Here is a 6,906-nt window from a genome sequence, read left to right on the forward strand (position 1 = left end):
TCCACACTATAGACATCATTAATAATTGTATCAGGCTAATAGTAGTTCATTTTTGGCGCGGACTTGATACTTCGGCTTACATGTATGTGAAAAACAGTTTAGATTCACGATGGTATATGGCCCACTACTTACAGGCTAAAGTTTGTGCTTAGCAATGCAGCAAAAGTTCATCATTTGTGCAAAACGTGATGCATAAAAAATTGCACATGTAAACATGCATGTACATTCATGTCTATATTGGTACAAACACACTCCTACATAAACATAGGCCTACATACTCGTATATACCGTTGCATGGGCAGGCCTCTCTCGCGCACTTGCGTATGATGCAGGAAACTGGGATAAAGAAAACATAGGCTTTCCAAGCAAAGCCTGTCACACTGGCTTGCAGGATGGGTTGGTTTTCTAAGCTTGTTGAGAAGCTAAAGAACAGCTAAATAGATAAGGAGAAGGGTGTAATAGGGAGCATTCGTCTTTTTGCTTCTAGCTAGTGTAAACGTAGTGAGTGTTTATAAAACACATTTACGTACATACACATAATTTCACATGCATACATACTTCCACAGACATACATGTACATGCACGCACATTTACATACAACCGGATGCATACACAGGCATACGCATACAAGCACGTACAACCAGATACGTACATATGTACCTCTAATAAAATGCCATTATTAGGAAAGGGTTGGAAAATACATCGCCATGGCATTCATATAGAGGTTTTATGGTATATATAAGATAAAGATTAACGATAACTTATAGTTATGTTTTTGTATCTTCCTTACACATGCTTTTTCTTAGTCATACCATCTATGACCATCTGTACTATGAACATACTGTACTATGTACATCTGTTATCTGTACCCATTTCTTGTTTATTCATGTTCTTGGTAGCCATGTTTACTTTTGTCATTTCCTCTAATTCTAATTCCTCTTTAGTCCATGTTTCTATCAACTTAACAGCTATTGTTATTGTTACAACCATAAATGTTGTTTTTTGTAGATATAAGTCTTGTATTTCCGTTTTTGCTATAACTAGTTCCGCTATAGCCATAGAGTATCATAACTACATGTTATTTTATCATCATGCTTTTATCAGTCGGTTTAGAGCAAACATGTTCTAGGCTGATCCTCATACCTAGTTGAACTGTAACTCTGCTTGTAGTTCGTAATTTATGGGTATTTTCTATTACAAATACTGAAGTTGAAGTACACCCTGGCGATTCATCAATCAACACTGACAGTGATGAAGGTAATTAATTATGTTGCAATTATAATTTCATTGGATTCACGTCAACTTAGTAAAGACACGAGACAATGCTCATTGTTATGTTCTCTAGATGGCCTCTCATATTTATTGTAAGAGTTGCTGAAGTGATAACAAAACCAGGATCTGATGGTGGTGCTTATAATCTCTACCCAACTCGTTAGTTAAAGATTTATTAGATAATAATACTAACTTCTGTTGATTAGCTCAGAAGTCCAGTGCCTCTTAGCTGAGTAAATATAATAATTACCTTCCTCTATTGTCTCACAAACTGGTTTATTAGTAAAACTAAAATACTAAATCTGACTATAATTTATTGTGTCATTCTCTATTAAGCCACAGACCTTTTTTATAGATGTTCTTTTTAGTACTAGTTGTCAGAGGAATTCAGCTTTTTATAGCCAGTCCTGTTTGTTATGGTTGCTATATTAACATGTGCACCGCTGGTCTTCACACTCATATATCGGTACAACATCTCAACACTGTCGATGCAACATTTACAGTGGTCGTGGTCATTTTAAATGTGTATATGCTAATAAATAAGATGGGCAATAACATATTTTGTTTTGTATTTGTTTGAAAGAGTTTAACATTTTGTGAAGCGTTTTGGAAAATCTTTGAAGAAAAATATAGCGACAGGCTTTAAATGATTTTTATAAGCTGAGTTTGTCTGTTGAACACGTTTGGCTTATGGTCTTCACAAACACAAGACCAAAGCATAGATGACCAGATCATGACTCAAGCTCAAAGTTACCTATTGGTTTCATAGAAATGTAAACAATTTTCTCTGTCAGTTTGTCACATGATAGCACTTGTCCTTCAAGTTAGCTTTTTACTGCAGTCAGACTAAAATTGGATGAGACGCTTTATGAGCTTCATTTTTTCATACGTTTAAACTCACTTTGGAAGCTTTTTATAGTCTTTGTTAGAATTCATTTAGTAAATGCTTACAAACCTGTTAGGTTTGCTTTATTAACAATATTTACCAGCTAATTCCATGTAGGTACATTTCTGATTAAACTGCTGATTACCATAGAACCTCTAATTGAACACCGCCTCTATTTGAACGTCTCCTCTATTCGACCGCCACTATGAGAGAAATGTTGAAAAATAGAGCATTACCCTCTATTTGAACGCTACCTCAATTTGACCGCCACTTGGACAATCGTTGATCTTTATGAACCAATATTACCAAGTGATCAGTAGAAAAGTGGGCACAAAATTGTATTAATAATAAATCGTTTGCATCAATAGTAATTAATTCTATGGTTGTCTCATTCAAAAGCTTTTTACGTTTTTATCTTTATAACTTTGAAGCAAATCATAGAAATAATTAATAATTGTCTCGAGCGAATAGGATTTCTTTGTCCTTTTAAACACAGTCTTCGAACTTGCGAAGTGTACATATATAAAAAAAGGGTTTACATATATAATGGTAGATGAATGACTGGTTTTGGGCCAATGGTTAAGTTTGGCGAGCAAAACTTTTACATTTCGCATTTGTGCTAATTGCAACGCGTAAAAGGTTCGCTTTGCCAAAAAGCATTTTGGTCGAAAATATCGACTAGTTCAGCAGTTCAAAAGAAGAGTGGAAATCAGAGGAAATTGGGGTAGGTATTGGACAATCAGAAAATGTTCGTCCCACCAGAGCAATAATCAGAACGCAGCTATGCAAGCAAACGATGGAACAATTTTAGTTTCAAAAATGCTAATTTTGGTTCATGCATGTAGTATAAGTACGGTTCGTTGATGGCACTTGTTCATGAATACATATTTGTATCATTTGCTAGATTATTATTATTATATAACATATACATTTGCAGATTGGTAGCATATTATTTGATAACATCATTGCAGTAATCTGATTTTACAATTAATCGACGCTCGTAACTCCTCTTCCATTGGCTGCCAACTGCAGCAAACATATCAATGAGTGCAATGAGCTTTTATGAAACATTGGTAAATACAGATATAAAAAAATATATATATTTTAGTTTAGAATGAAATAAAAAGAAATTGATGTACAAAAAGATTCTTTCATCGTAAATGCATTGCATCTGATGGTTGGTCCTTGACCTTATATCGTGTGTTTGAATCGTTACATATGATATATTATTCATATTTGCAATGAAAACTCTTAAAGAATCTTTTCATATTACTTATAGGTTTTAAATGACGTTTTTATGATATGAAAATTATTGGGTGTATACCATACTACTAAGCTTGTGGGCCAAACACTATCAACTTGTATTATCCCACGAACACACGAGCGGAGCGGAAGTGTGGGAGTTTTTATGATAAATGCATGCGCACACAACTTACGAAAATTATTCATCAACAATGAGACGAACCCTCGTCAAGAAATTTCATCAACAAATTTAAGCATCGGAATGTAAAGTCGTTAAAGTATAATAACGATACAAAACACATTTAAACCTATTTAAATATGTTACCAAGTCTTTGTAAACCTTCGATAATATCTTAAAACTTACCCATCTGATCGGATTATACACAAATAGACAGATTAATTTCAACGAAAATCGCCACAAAACACTTGAAAAGCTTGGTTTAATAAAAGTTAAGACCGGAAATTAAAACGTCGAGGGACAGATAATAGAACGATGAAGTATGAAGATGTCTTGCGCATTTCACGAAAAAATAACGTGCACTTTTTACCAGTCTATAGCATTGTCGAATTGCCGAAGGTTTTGGCCATTAACATAGGAGTACAGAAATCGTTTCATTTTTGATTTCAATTTTTTCATTTTCATTTGCCAACACATATAAATAGTCAGATCTAAAAAAGATAACGATTTGTGAGTTTCTAGCCCGCAGTTCCTAACTCGGTTTGAAAACTGTGTAGCTGTGTTGGCGATTATATGTTATCAGTAGTACCATGGACGTAATGGATTTATTTAATAGAACTATAACTGTTTTGTAGCTAGACTAATATTTGCTAAAAAGTCAGGTTCCACCATGTATTTAATAGAAATATAACTGTTTTGTAGCTAGCCTAGCTAAAATTGCTGAAAGGTCAGGTTCAAATTTGTATTGTAATTAGAAGAAAAAGTAAAACTGTTTTGTGGGCAAGCCAAAACCTGCTGTAGTCATATAAAATAATCGTTTTGCAATGTAGTACATACGTAATAGTTTGTAATAATACTATCAATGTACAAGCTCTATTCAAAAATAAACTAAAAACCATTTACAACAACTACTCAGTGCAACTAGCATTAGCAGTTTTGTAGTTGCGTAGAAACGGTCTTATTAACGCGCAGTTATATTGTAGGCTCCGAAATTAATTCACGTGTAAATTCCGCAACTGATTTAGGAATTGCGGCTAGAAACTCACAAATCGTTATCTTTTTTAGATCTGACCCATTTAAATACTTTCCCATTCTAACTGGTGTCCAACGCAGTATAAGTAAAGGCAAGCAAATGACGATGATATTTTTTAACGTTTCTTATGAGCTTATTACAATAATTAACTATAAGTTTGGATGACTACAGAACAATGACTACGTAGTACAGACTTTCTAAAAATCTAACCCAGTGTACGTAAAGGCATGACGATGATATTTTTTTTAACGGTTCTAATGAGATTATTGCAATAATTAATTATAAGTTTGGATGACTACAGGACAATGACTACGTAGTACAGATTTTCTAAAAATCTATATAAATATCACAACTTCGTGATATTGTTAGCTATGCCGTTTTGAAATGTAAACAAAATTGTGCATTGGTTTTTTATTATTACTATATAAATAATATTGGTTATTCTAATAATATCAATGCATTTTACTTCTAATATTGGCCAATATTGCATTTCTTTTTTTGCAGGAGGAGAGATATAAACATATAATCTTTTCCTTTCATTATTACTATTTGTTGTATATAATAACACCCTGTACATTACAGCTACCATTGCAGTTATCCTATTTGACTGCTAATATTGCATTTCTCAACCATCAGTACCCTTTCTTTTTTCCAATATCACTTTGGTCGTGGGCTGTATGACAGTGGAATTTCTAGTAGGTAAAAAATGTGGACAGAAATCCTTTCCAAGAGATCAAAATGATGTATCTGGAAGATTGTTATGCACTACCGCTGTAAAGACAAAGATAAAACGTCTCACTGCAAGGAAACCTCTTCAGCGTGAGGTATTCAGTGCTAGCTTTGCTCGCCGCAGTCATCTAGCAACAGACAAGAGAACACACACTGGAGGAAAACCATTTCAGTGCAAGATATGCAGTAGTCGGTTTGCTCTTCGTCATCATTTAACAAGACACATAGTGACTCATACTGGAGAGAAGCCATTTTTGTGTAAGATATGCAGTAGTAGGTTTGCTCAATGTAGTACTCTAACGGATCATATGAGAATGCACACATGGAGCTATGGACACACATGGACGCATGGAGAAAAACCATTCCGGTGCAAGATATGCAGCAGTAAACTTGCTGATCGTCGTAATCTAGCAAGTCATATGAGGATTCATACTGGAGAAAAGCCATTTCAGTGTTAGATTTGCAGTAGTCGGTATGCTGAACGCTCTAATTTAACAATACACATGAAGACTCATACTTGATAGAAGCCATTACAGTGTAAGATATGCAGTAGACGGTTTGCTCATTGCCCTAATCTAACAAGTCATATGAGGACTCACACCGGAGAGAAGCTATTTTAGTGCAAGATTTGCAGTAGTCGGTTTTCTCAACGGTGTAATTTAACAACACACATGAAGACTCATACCGGAGAAAAGCCATTTCATTGTGAGATTTGCATTAACCGGTTTGCTCAATGTTGTACTTTAACGGATCATACGAGGACGCACACTGGAGAAAAACCCTTCCGGTGCAAGATATGCAGTAGTAAATTCGCTGATCGCCGTAATCGAACAAATCATGTAAGGATTCATACTGGAGAGAAGCCATTTCAGTGTAAAACTTGCAGTAGACGGTTTGCTGAACGCTATAACTTAAAGCCTGGTTCCCATATCGATTGCGATACTCCGGCGGTAAAATTGCGCAGCAAAACACTTGCGGTGCTCAGCGCGGTTCTATGTTCACATAAAACTGCGTCGCTGGTGACCGTATGGTCAGGCAGCCTCGGAATGTCAAGGTCTTCTTAAAAATGGCCGCTCTCAAAGGGAGGTTAAAATTGCTCGTACTACTTCATTTGAGACGAAAAGCAAGAAGACAGCCACAATTGCGGAGCTTTTAGGTTCAAAGTATATGTAAACGCCGAAAAACACACTGACAGTTTCATTTTCTGTTTAGAGAACTGGCAAGTGGCGACAGATAGTGTTTCTTTAGGTATGAAGGACGTAGATGTATTTATAAAAAAAAATGTTTGGTCGCTTTGTTATTCGTGAAAATAACCTTTTGATGGCAATTAATTGTGTATTATTCACCTTTATATGGTCGTTCTTATCATGAAAGCCCTCCTGACTATGCGACACCAGATAAATGACTCTGGGCCAGCCAAGAGCCATCTCATCCAACCGAAATGAGTATTTTAACAGTTTAATACTAAAAACAACCAGAAATATGCGAATATCTTAATAGATGCTTGTACGAAGCTGTTGATCTTCGCTTCCACCTGCGTGTGTTCTATGGGCTCTATTTTAACTT

General features: G+C 35.3%; 1 pseudogene; it reads left to right on the plus strand.

Moving 5' to 3' along the window:
- The first annotated feature begins 5,288 nt into the window (after window positions 1–5,288).
- Window positions 5,289–6,404, plus strand: LOC137408651 (gastrula zinc finger protein XlCGF57.1-like; annotated as a pseudogene).
- Window positions 6,405–6,906: the final 502 nt, after the last annotated feature.

The sequence above is a fragment of the Watersipora subatra genome, chromosome 11 (genome assembly GCF_963576615.1).
Source record: "Watersipora subatra chromosome 11, tzWatSuba1.1, whole genome shotgun sequence".
NCBI classification, from domain to species: domain Eukaryota; kingdom Metazoa; phylum Bryozoa; class Gymnolaemata; order Cheilostomatida; family Watersiporidae; genus Watersipora; species Watersipora subatra.